The sequence below is a fragment of the Cuculus canorus genome, chromosome 2 (genome assembly GCF_017976375.1).
Source record: "Cuculus canorus isolate bCucCan1 chromosome 2, bCucCan1.pri, whole genome shotgun sequence".
Classification (NCBI taxonomy): Eukaryota; Metazoa; Chordata; class Aves; order Cuculiformes; family Cuculidae; genus Cuculus; species Cuculus canorus.
This window is the reverse complement of record NC_071402.1, coordinates 38,399,798-38,412,026: the sequence shown is the minus strand read 5'-3', so window position 1 is coordinate 38,412,026 and position 12,229 is coordinate 38,399,798. Positions and strand designations below refer to the sequence as shown.

Here is a 12,229-nt window from a genome sequence, read left to right as displayed (position 1 = left end):
ATTAGAAATCACAGCAGTCTGTTAAGACTCAGATGATGAAGGTAGACTTCTCCATTACTGTCTTGAGCTAAAGTCAAGAATTTTTGAGACTAAGGGTTGAGAAAAGGAGAAGAGGGACTAGATAGAAGTAGGTAAGAGCTGGGGGCAGGGAGGAGAGAGATAGAAAGAGAGCTGTGTACAATCCATATATTGATGGTACTGCAGCACAAGTGCTTCAGTCATCCTTAGTATTTTGACACACACATTTACTGGGGAAATTAATGAATGGAGTTCTGTGCTAACTGAGAAGAAAGACCTCTTGGGGAGCAGCACTAGTGAGTTAGCCTTATTCCATGATAAAGAGGTGAGGTAGGCGAGCCTTGTATTTCCACTCTTCATCGAACGCCAGTAGCTGTAGCTGTACACCAGCCTGAGTAAAGCAGGAAAAATGCTTCACTGGCATTTTTGTCATTTGAAAGCAGAACTCAGTTTTGCATGTGTTTTGCCTCTTTCAGTAGCTCTTTGGGAGTAGTTGTAAAACAATGGTTTGATCATGCAGCTGTTAAAGGAAAATGAATTCTGGATGGCTAGATAACAAAAGATGTTTGATTCAATGGCAACAAGACTTATTTAACTGTAAACTAGACTCTTTTGTGGGCAGCTCGGGAAAAGGATGCTCTCCAGAGAGAGAACAGAGAATATAGCACATGATGTTGGCATCCAACTCTGCAAAGGAAGATGGCAATAAATTCAGAAAAGCCATTCATATTCTGAAATGTGCTTGTACAACATTTTCTAGTAGCGAACAGCCTTGTAAACTTTTGATGACTGTTAGTTCACTGTAAAAAGAAAAAATACTATCTTGCATAGACTTACTTCTTGGATAGTTTGTCCTCTAATTGCAGTTTTTAACTTTCACTTTTCCCATGGAACTATTAATCTTTCCACGAGATTCTTTTCCAGCCTCCTAGGCAGTTTCTCTGGAAGGCTAGCTTTGTGCTGCTACATTCGCTTCTTTGTCTGGAAAGAAAGTGATATGCTTTTTGTATGCTATTTATAGAGAGCTTCTCCACAGAGATGATGTCCCCTCCCCCCAATGGCTCTGAGCATCCTCATCCTGTGGCTACCCACCACCTGATGTCCTATTTTCTCATTGGCTCTAGCTGTTCCCAAACCTTGTGACTCCTGTGAGCTCACGCCCAGCTGTACCAGCTTTGAGTCTCCTGCAGTGAGACATAATCTTTACTTTCACTTCTATCATTTGTCCTTAATATGCCAAAGCATCTGAATAAGTTCCAGCATTCATTTCCAGAGCCCCCGGTCCTAGGTTCAGCCTGGAGGTCACCAGGAGAATAGATGTATTCCTCATCTTGCCAAGGTGGCAAGTGGCTCCGTTACAAGATGTCTGTTACTCGCTGGAGGACTGTAACCCATATCATCTCATCTGAGACAGAGATTTTATATTCAGATGACCTTTTATTTCCTGAAATTGTAAACACCGTCTCATCCTACATCTGCTGTTCAAGTAAAAGCCAGGCAACCGATTAACTTTCTTGATGGGATTTCCCTGTGATTATAAAGCCAAGTGACTGTGATAGGGTCACCAGGAAAAACAGCCTTGTGATTTTAAGCTTGACAGAAATCTGGGAGGAAATGCAGATGAGAGAAATGTCACGTTTAGGCAACAATAACCTCGAATATCAGAAACTGAGCTCAGAAATGCTTTTTTTTTCCAAACCATCAGAAGGGTTCATGAAATATGTCTGTTTGTTCATTCCTCCAGGACACCCTCTCTGTTCTTACATCTCAGTGTGTTATGATAAATAATGCATTGCCTTCCCAATAGCCCTGATAAAACTACTTCCTTAACCATATGAGGAGTACATTTCAAAAAGAGAACAAGCAGAGCACAGAGATGGAAATTAACCCCAGGACCGCCAGCCTCCATTAGCAATAATAGTGTCTGACAATTCCAGGGTTAAATGAGAAGTAGGTGCCTTTTTACTGAGTTCTGCTCTTTGTTCTTGCTTTAGTGTGTGTCATTGTGGAGACTGTCATGTAAGGTTAATGACAGCCTCTCATTACCCTTGTCAAATATGTAATAATGTGGCCCAACAACAGGGCTGAATGGCTCCTGCTTGTCAGACCCCTATGTTTTGCCTAGCAGATGGTCACTGTGTTTGGAGAGGCCCTCAGATCCATCAGTGCTATCCTGAACACGTGTGTGAGGGAGGCATTTTTCCCTGATGGGACAGTTCATGGATGGAATACTAATTGGACACAGCAAGACAACTGAAGATTTATTTATTTTTGTTCCTGGTAGAAATATGTTATGTTGTGTTCCAGGGAGGGGAGGAGGAGAGAGAGAGGCAAATCCCCATTTCTGCTGCTGCCAGACCCTTTTGTATTGTCTGACTCCTTACACTGGCAAAATCACTGTGTGCTATACCGTATGCTGAAAACCTGGGCTCTTCGGCTACAGTGTCAGTGGGCACAGAAATTCAGGCTTTGGTCAACTTTTGAGTCTGTATTTTGCAAGTCTGACTTCTATTCTCCTACTTCTTAAAAAAAAAAAAAAAGAAAGAAAAGAAAGCTTTTCCTTATTCACTATGAGCTTTAGAGACCATCATGTTAACATATCCTCTTGTTATTACCTCCCTTGTTATTAGGATTAAATATTTATGTTGTGGTAGCTGACCCTCCAGTGTTAGGTAGTATGCAAACAGAAAATATCTGTTCATCCTCAAGGGAACATAAGCCCCTTTAGCATTAGTTAGGTGATGTGAAAGGCAGTGGTTTGTATTGTGAGATGTATCAGTAGCCTTCTTTGAAAGTAGGTGTACTCAGTCTTTGACCATGCACCCATGTCTATTAAACAGAGAGCTCTTTGCAGCAGGAATTGATGCTCCTCAGGCACTTGGAGTGGGGCTGCCCCAGTTTGGTCATTAGAATTTTTTTTTTAATTATTATTTTCCTTTCTTTAAAAAACATTTTAACTGCTCATAGTTCAAAATACAATTTTTAAAATGCAAAGCTATTGCAACGTGATGGAATATCAGCTTTCTCCATTTGGGAAACTTTACACTAATGGAACTCCATTGTTCTTTGTTGAAAATGCCTAACAGGAGCAGCCTGCACAGCCATAAAGTAGTGCCTTAGCTGATGTGGTTAGGTACAATTCATCTACATCAAGGAGTGGGATTGATGTGACTAAAATTAGAGTAGTTATAATGGTGCAAATGTTCTTAATGTAGACAATACCTCACTCTGCAGAACAAGAAAAATTTGTTCTAAAAAGAATAATCAGCTCTATTTGTTTCAGAATGTTGTTAATTCTGAAACTTAAATATACCAGTGTAGAAATCAACATGGTTAACTACTTCAGTGCTAAGCCTTATAATGAAGATAATCCCTATGACAAAGAGCTTTTCTATTTTCCTGAGAAGTAGATTCAAATAATGCAGTACAAAAACAACAGTGGAGAAGTGCAGCGGTTATTCCATTTTGTATTACAATTATTAAAACACTTCATTGCTGACTCTAATGAAGCTGCCCCGGAGTTCCTGTTACCACCATCAAAGCGGTGCACAGTGCAGCAGCAGGTCAGTTTATCGCAGAATTCATACAATGAAGTCTGTTGCCAGTCCAGAACAAAAAGGGAGAGTCAGGAAAAAATGTTTTGCCTCATCTTACCCAGTGGAAAGACATTGAAAACTCACATGAAAAATCCTAATCACTTGAGGATCATAAGGAAAACAATGCACAAAAGCTATTCCTAAGGATGCCCAAAGGGTCTTTTGGGGAGGTGTAGTCTCTTCACTCTCCCATCTCTTTCAAATCTCATTGATACTTTTTTGGCTTTTTTTTTTTTTTTTTGCAGTAAAATTACTAATTTTCCATCTGTAAGTGATTTTGGTAAAGGCCAGATTCAAAAACGGAGGCCTAAAGTGGAGAAGCACGTAGAGCTTAGTCATCTCATCTTTTGGGGCTGTGAGTGTGCATCTGAGAGAGCGAGAGAGATTTTTTCTGGCAGCAGGCTTTTAAAGAAAAATTCTGCAGTCAGCAGACTTCAGCTTTTTTTTTTTTTTTAAAAAAAATACTGTTAATATTGTTTAAGGAGGTATAGTTCCATTTTTTTTCTACTACTTCTCTCTTACTGAAACAGCAAAGAAATGGGACATTTGCGGTAAAAAAGCTAGTTCAGGAGATACCTGCTCTGTGATACTGCTGTTTTTTTCCTTACAGAAAGGATCCTAAGAATGGAAGACAGGAAGTCATGGGAAGTTACTGAAGCTTCCCGAGGGAAAAAAAATTGAAAGGATGCAGCATTTCAGTCAGCTTTCTACCATGCCTGCGTACATGGTAATGCACTGTGTCCCAGGGAAATGAGGCACCAGAAAAAATGTTACCATTACAGTATATCCACTTTCTTAAGGAGACCAGTTAAACACAAAAGTGTAGGCAAAGCTGCTAATTAATATAGATGGTGAAGTAACAAAGTTATGTAAATCAAGACAGCAATTAAACCCAGGGACATTCTCAGCAAGTGTCTCTGAAATTAGCAGACATGTAATAAAGTTAACAACCCTCTTTGCCGGTTTTCACAGATAGTGCTTTCTGAGGCAATGCAAAGCAATATGAATGTGGAACTGAAAACTCTGCTTTTTTTTTAATAAACCCCTTTCTAAAGCACATTGCAGATTAAGCTTGCAATTTTTTTGTCTCTACAGTCAGTTTACTAATGCAGTGCAGCTCATGACTTCACAAAATGCTGAGATAGACAACACTCGCATGTGAACCTTATTTGAAAATAAAAGCCCCTCGAGTTACAGGTAAGAACTCAAGCCTGGAAACATGCAGATTTTTTGGCTGGGTAGGAGGAGTGGTGAATCCAGCACTATGTTAAGAAAAGATTCATAAAGTAGCCTGATTTTCCTGTAAGTAAGAACTGAAGTGCAAAGTTATTGCTTTCCACAGAATGTACGTGAATACAGCAAGAAGGCAGAAGTGATCTAGGGGAGGTAAAAAGAAAGTGTAGAGGAAAGAAGGGTAGCTCTTAAGCTCCCAGGGTGAAAGATAGGTTTGGAGGCAATATCTGTATAGACAGTCTCTCACAGAACGAGACTGGGTCCAAAATATAACTCCAGGGATCAAGAAAACCCTAACTTCTTTATTGAGATGCACAGCTGATCACTCCAAGGCAATTAAAATGAATTGGCTCAATTTGTTTATTTGAAGGTAGTATGAGTGAAAGCTCTCCTGCTTAGGAATTCAGGTAAGGATTGCCTCTGTCTGGGGAAAGTGGGGGGATTGATTTGACTGATAGAATATATTATAGCTTACCGTTTCAAGAGTATTGATATGCTGGAGCAGACTACATAACCTGGAGCTACACAGATTTTTTTTTTCCTAAGCTGCCTGTCTTCTGAATATGATGTGAGAAGGGCATCAAGATATTCAAGTGTCAGTAAGCTAAACTACATATTTATAGGTAGCAAGCAAAATGTGTTTTGAAATGTTAGCTCCCTGAAACCTTATAAAGCCCATTTCTTTTAGTATTTTCTGTATTAAACAACTCTCCTATCACAGACTGTGACATAAACAAAAAATAACAATGCCACAGGAGGGGAGTGAAGACCTGCAGCTGTAGGGGAGACTAAAGGCCTTGGGGTAGCCATGTTGCTGAATAGGCAAAGTTGAAAGTAGGGTGCGAATAATGACATTTGAGTCAACTGCTTAAATTGTGTTTGGGGCATGAGACATTACTTGGCAATATTTGATGTATGGATCTTTGGGTCTTCTCAAGAGAGCTACACTGGTGAGATCACGAGATGTCCCTGTTTTGTAGACATCAGAAGCTGGATAACGTTGTTGTAATTACACATTTCTAGAAACAAAAGGATGACATCAGGGAAAAGTGAAAAAGTAATAAACCCAAACATGAGTCAAAACCATAGCACCTTCTTTTAAAACAAAGGTCATTATGACTTGGGGTCCAGTTTCTTCATAAGCTTGAATTCTTGAACTGACCGATGCTGGGAATAAACACAAGTCCATAGAAGTACGTAAAACGGACTTTTCCCAAACTGAGTTGTGATCAGCTTGGACTACCTGTTGCCCAGAGTTGCCAAGGCCTGACTTTTTGTATAGTCAAGAAGAGAGATGGTTATGACTTTTAGTATGTATATTTAAATAAGCTGTAATAACTTTCTCTCTACATTCAGAGCGTATGGAGACAAATTTTCACAAAAACAAATCTTTTATAGTGGATTTCTTATCCTTTTGGCTATTGTCTTCATTTATGTGTCACAGACTCCAATGAAAATATGTTTACCTTACGTTCTTTGGATCTAGTGGAGTAGATTGGCTACTACATGAAATGTCAGCTTCTTCCATTTGCTGAGCAGCCATAAGCAACAACTTTGATTTTTTTAATTGAAGATTTTTATTTTCCACAAAGTTGCAAAGTTCAAAATTTTCTCTCGTAATGATTTGCCTCTGTGTGAAAACACTGAATAACACAAAGAATTTGATCTGAACAAATTTAGCTGCTCTCTAAAGCACAGAAAAATGTACCTTAACTTTGTGTGGATAGCCAGAACAGCTCAGTCTGTTCCGAGTTATTTTGATAAGGCCCTCTTGTTTTTAAAACTAGTGATGAAAAGTTTTTCTTGGGTAACTAAAGCTTAAACTTTAAAAATTGAAGTTTTATTTGTTTCTTAACTGTCACTTAATTATGACTGTGAAAAGCAAAGTAGTTTGAAAAGGCATAGAGCAAATTTTTTTGAGGAACTGCTAAGTTTAAGACTACTATGTAGCGGCAAGGGAAAAAGACCAAAGCAATCTTCTCCATTTGGAATAGCCATGATTTAATTGGCTCCTACTGATCGCTTATTAATTAAAAAATATTGTAGGCTCTTTGAAGCCTGCATTTGCTTCCTGTCTAAAAACATGCTTGTCAATCTTGCCCCTTTGCTGTATTATCATATATTGAGTGCAGGCATTTTAAGGATGCAGTGAGAATTCTGTGCTTCTTCCCTCCTGCATTTATCCAGGACTGAAAGGGCTGCCAGGAGTTGATATGTAGTAGTGTTCCCCAGCTTGCATATGACTTTGTGAACAGCCCAGTAGAGCTGAAGGCTTCCCCAGTGCCTGCTCTTGAGCATCAAACCCAAGTTTTGTGTATATAATTTCAATTAGGATGACTTCATTGCCCAGAACTTAACAGGCAAAAAATGTTCTGCAGTTCTTAATGAGACCAAATTAAACACAAAATTCAAATGCAAGGTCCTGTTTCCTTGTGTGACCGTCATGTAAAGCTATGGCAAATGGACATGGTCCCCAAGAAAAATGACAGCCTGAAGAAGGTGACTGAACAGAAGAGCACATCTGCAAACTCTTGGTATGAAGAAGGCATGCAGCGTATCCCCTACTGATGGTCTTAATGGTGCACCACAGTTTCTCTCAGAGGAACACAGAAGAAACATAAATAAGCCTCACTTCCCCTGAGCTTCTTCCTGACTCAAGTGGTCTCTCCTCTGGGAGGAGCTCTGACATGTCCAGGTGCCAACAGACTCGCTTAGCTTCCACAGTGATGTTGGTACATTCTGTACCAGGGTATTGGTAGCACGGTCTTTTTTATTTTGATGTCTTTAATATTCTTTTGAGTTCTGACAAAATCTGAAGTCTGCTATCAGTGTCCTTTTTCATGAAAATATGGATAAGCAAGATATATATCTGCACAGACAGTTTTTCCTTTAATTCCCCTGCTACTGGTAATTTAGATTAGCGAAAAATAGAAGTGCTGAACAAATATTTTAAAAATTTGCCAGCTGATTAAATCGCACTTTCCCCCCTATCTTCTTGGCGTATGGGGTCGACATGGGCATCATTTAAACCTTCTAGTCGAGATTACGATCTTTAAAATGACATTAAGCTTGCTTTGATGTTCCATGCGAGAACAGGACAAAAGCCCAGGAATCAAATGATTGCTAGCATTGCAGCATCATAATAATACAGCCTCAGACTCCAGTCAAAATGTAGCATATGAATCTATCCTAGAAATGTTCATAATTCTACATTGAATCATTTCACTATTTCTACTAGAAAGAAAGAAAAAGTACCTAAAGCCTCAAACTAGATTTTGTTTTATTTTTTTTACAAGACTGGGAACAGTATTTGGGGCTTGCTTTTCTTAATAGTTTCTGGCACTGATTTAACTGTCTGCTTTGAGATATATGGAAAGGTTTTGGTTTCAGGACTTGCAATTGTATGTTGTTTTTGTGAGTTTGTGCTGTTATGGAGTCCTATAGGAGCAAACTGCAGGTCTGTAAACCATTAGTGGTCTGGCTTTTCTTGTTAAACTGTTCTCCATTGCAGAGATTTCTTTAGACTAGTGGAGGGTAGCTGCCATGAGAAATCACAGTATTCATTGGGCCAGGTATAGTCCAGAACAACATGAAATTACCAGGGTTTACTAAGTTGTTGCTCATCTGCTGAGCTATACTAATTTTCCATTCTTGGCCTGTTCCAGCTATGAGATAATATGGTTTAACATGAATCATTTTTTATTAACTTTAAATTGAAAGGCTTCAATTAAGTTGCATCTTTTTATGCCTGGGATGGTCTAATAGTCTGCCCACAGTCATGTACCAGTGATCAGAGTAGCTTGGCCAACAAGCAATAGCCTGGTAAACTCCTCTAATGTGGTTGTGCATCACAGTCTTCAGGCACCCTAGGTTAGAAACAACCTTGAAGAAGCTGCTTCTTGTGTGAAGTAGACACAGCAACTTATGTGGAACCAGGGATAAGGACAAGGCATGAGGTTGAAGTGCTGCCAGCAGTCTCTGCTCCTGAGCTTCCAGGAAGCACCTTTCTGAACTGGCTGTAGGATTATTAAATCCTGAATTACCTAATCCCTGAGCATTTTGATAGCAGCTCTGTTGATCACTGAGGCCGGGCTAAATTATCCTAAGAGGAGAGGTGCAACTGTCTGGAGAACTCCATGAGGAGGTCGAAGTTTTCATGGCCCCTTACGGACACCCTTAGAGAGTTCACGTGTTTGTGGCTGCTTTAATCAGGCTACTGTAGTGGCTGTAAAAGTGTTACTGTTCAGGTCTCTGGATTTCCCTACTTCAGGATGAACTTACATGAGAGGTCTCATGCTTGTGAATCATTGAATGCAAGTTGATAAAACTGGCTGAATATAATCTATAAATGACATCAGTGAGATATTTTATCTGTTTTTTCCCCTTTAAATATATTTTCCTATCATTTTGGAAGGCTCTAGTTATTGATTCATATCTTGACTGGAAGAAATTTCTGTGGATGGGATGAAGTATAGAACAAAACTGGTAATAGAAGAGAAGGAATATAAGAAAATCAGAGGAGAAAAGAGAGAGAGAGATGCTGTGAGGAATCAACATGCTTAAAGGAAAGATTTTAAGAGAAAAGCAAATAACATGTCTCTACTAACCACAAAACATGAATTTGACCCAGCAAAAAAAAAGTACTTTTTTTTTTTTTCCCCTCTGAGTTGGCAACAGAGAAGTTCTTATATAAAGAGTATTTTTCCTGTTGACCACCAGAGTATGCTTTGAATATGACTGCGGTCCTGGCTAATCTGAAGTACACAGTGATAAAATCTCTTGGAGGTGACTAGAACTCTGGAGAATACAATCACAATGCTAGAGTTCAGAACCCTGAAGTAACAGAAATACAAAGAACCTGAAACCTTGTGAAACCAGGTAATAGTTCCTTTAAACTTGTCCAGAGAACGAGAGACTTCATTTTGAATCACACATTAAAGCTGCTCTAAGCTATGCGGTATGTAAACACAGTTCATGTTTCAGCTGGTGTAAATACAGTCAACAGTGTTAACTGGTCACGGTCTGCGTAGTACCTAGAGACAGGGAGCTCACAGAAATGCCTTAGTAAGTGCCATCCAGGGGAGGGCAATGGGGCACAGAAACACCGGGGTGCACATCACTGTGTGGTGTGCTGCAGTTTGCTGGCTGCTTGCTTGATAACTGGCAGGGAATCCAATCCAAAATTGACAAGATTCATGTCTTCTGCAATGCTTGGACAGCAGGGTCCTGTCCGTTTCTTTCCTCTGCCAAGCAGCCTGGCACAGAGAACAGAGTGCAGATGGAGCAGCACAGCTCACCTGGGCTCTGGAGGCACTTATATCTGCAGTCTTACTGAACTCTATTTGTCTTTTTGCTGGTATTTTCCCAAACTAAAAGCTGAAATTTAAAGCACTGCAGCCTTTACTTGAGTCTCCTTGATAGCATAAAATGAAAAAAGGATAAATATCATTTTGCAACCGACAATTGAATTTTATGGAAATGTGATAAAAGTAGTCACATATTAATAGTTTTAATTTATCACAACATTGTCTTAAGAAAAAGAATACAGTTTATTTACCAGAAACTAGTGTAAGCAGTTTGAAACATCATACCTTTATAAATACTCTGTATAAGCTTTGCATCTACTTTTTAGCTGCTTTTTGTTTCTTTCAGATCTGGCCCTATATGCAGCATTAAAATTACCAGCTAGTACCAAAGACAGGCAAAGTTAGAGAAAGTCTTAGAAAGAAGTTGGCATTGTATGATTTAGGGAATTGTCATTGGGGTTTAGAGCCTTTCAGTCTGTGTCAACCTTGCTGATTGGAACTGCACAAACAGCTAATGGGGATAAATGGTTTGTACTCATAAAGAAGTAAGAAAACTGCAGAATGCTGGAATATCTGGTGTTTTATAAGGAAAAGCTGGCAGCTGGGTAAAAAGGAAAGTTTATGGAAAAAAAAAAAGGAAAGAAAGAGGTGATTTGAAATGAGAGAGATGATAAAAGACATTTCAAAGAAACCATTTGTGTCTCTGCTATGTTGTCTAATCTTCAGTGAAGGAAATATGTAGAATAAAAATGTTATTGTAAGTATTCATTTTCTCAGGATCAATACAATTATTCTCAGCTCAGGATATGTTAAGGGTTAAATATGATTAGTTTCTATGGGCAATTACAAGGTGAGTGTTCAGAGTAATTTTTCCAAAATATTTTGTGAACCATAAAATCATATGCAATAGTTTTGTTTAAAAGGGGAATGCAGGCTACTACACTTTCCAAGTTTCAAGGTAACTTCAGTTTGTATTTACTGTAAGCTCTGACTCAGGACTATCCTCTGTGTTCATATTTCATTTGTCCTTTTTATGAATTTTTTGGCTTATTGATAACTGCAGTTTTAGGTCCCATGACATCCATATTGTAGCCATGTTAGATAAAGAATTTAGAACCTGTAATTATCAATATCATGACTTATTTTAGTGTTTTAGAGACATACATCTTCCAGAGGTTAAAGCTAAAAAAAATTGACATTGCTTTGTAACAGCTATTGATCACTAGTATGTAATATCATCTCTGGTCTTGAGGACATCACTTCTTACAGGCAAACCCACAGTTTGCTTTTAGCCTTATCCAAACAGGCTATTAAGCTGGCAGGTGAACTGGTCGTTGCCCTTCTCTTTCCTCCTCAACTCCTCAGTGCAGTATACTAACTGCATGAGCATGTTAAAGAAACACTGATTTCATTCTAAGCCAGTAAAAACAGCAGGGAAAAATTGCCAGCTTGGTATCCTCTCACCTTAGCTGACCAGAAGGTCCCCCAAAGTTTGGGGAGGCTGGAAATAAAAATCATCCAGTTTAAGGAAAAAAAAACCCAAGTAAACATTCCTAATGCAGGCATTGCTCCTAGAGCCTAAAATCATTTCTGCTTCCTCTGTGACAATTTCTGAGGCAAATAAAAGCATGCAGTAGAGCAAAAATGTGCCCTGAAATTTTGAGGAGAATGTGCATTGACCTTTAAGCAACATGCACACCATTGAAGGACCTACCTACCAAGAGGCAATTATAAACCACTCGAGGTCCGTGGGGAATTCAGCTGTGGTTGCCTGCCTGCCCCGCTCCTCTCTTGGAAGCAGCCATATTTTGCAGCATGACCCTGCCGGGGAAAGCTGTAGGGAGGTGCAAAGGGGCTGAGCCAAAGTGTGGCTGCTGTGGTGTCACAAATTAGAAATCTGCAGCTCAGCCACTGCCTCTGCCTGCTGCTTTGTCACTGTGCTTAGTAAGGAGAATTTTCTTTTACTCTTCGGTAAACTGTTTTCACTGAAGCTTTGACTCTTGCTGGATTTTGCTGACACCAATGTGACTAATCCTTCTGACTCTGATTATACTCCTGGCCTGGAGAAGAAAAGGT

General features: G+C 39.3%; 1 long non-coding RNA gene across 2 annotated transcripts in view; it reads right to left on the bottom strand.

The window, feature by feature from the left end:
- The window catches only part of LOC128851471 (uncharacterized), a 61,168-nt gene extending 49,185 nt beyond the window's left edge, over positions 1–11,983 (bottom strand). The window contains exon 1 of one of the 2 annotated variants that reach the window (XR_008448852.1): positions 11,872–11,983. This is a non-coding gene — a long non-coding RNA (uncharacterized LOC128851471). Of the gene's footprint in view, positions 1–11,867 lie in introns of both variants that reach the window. The other variant, XR_008448853.1, reaches the window with a different exon arrangement.
- Between the last annotated feature and the right edge of the window lie 246 nt (positions 11,984–12,229).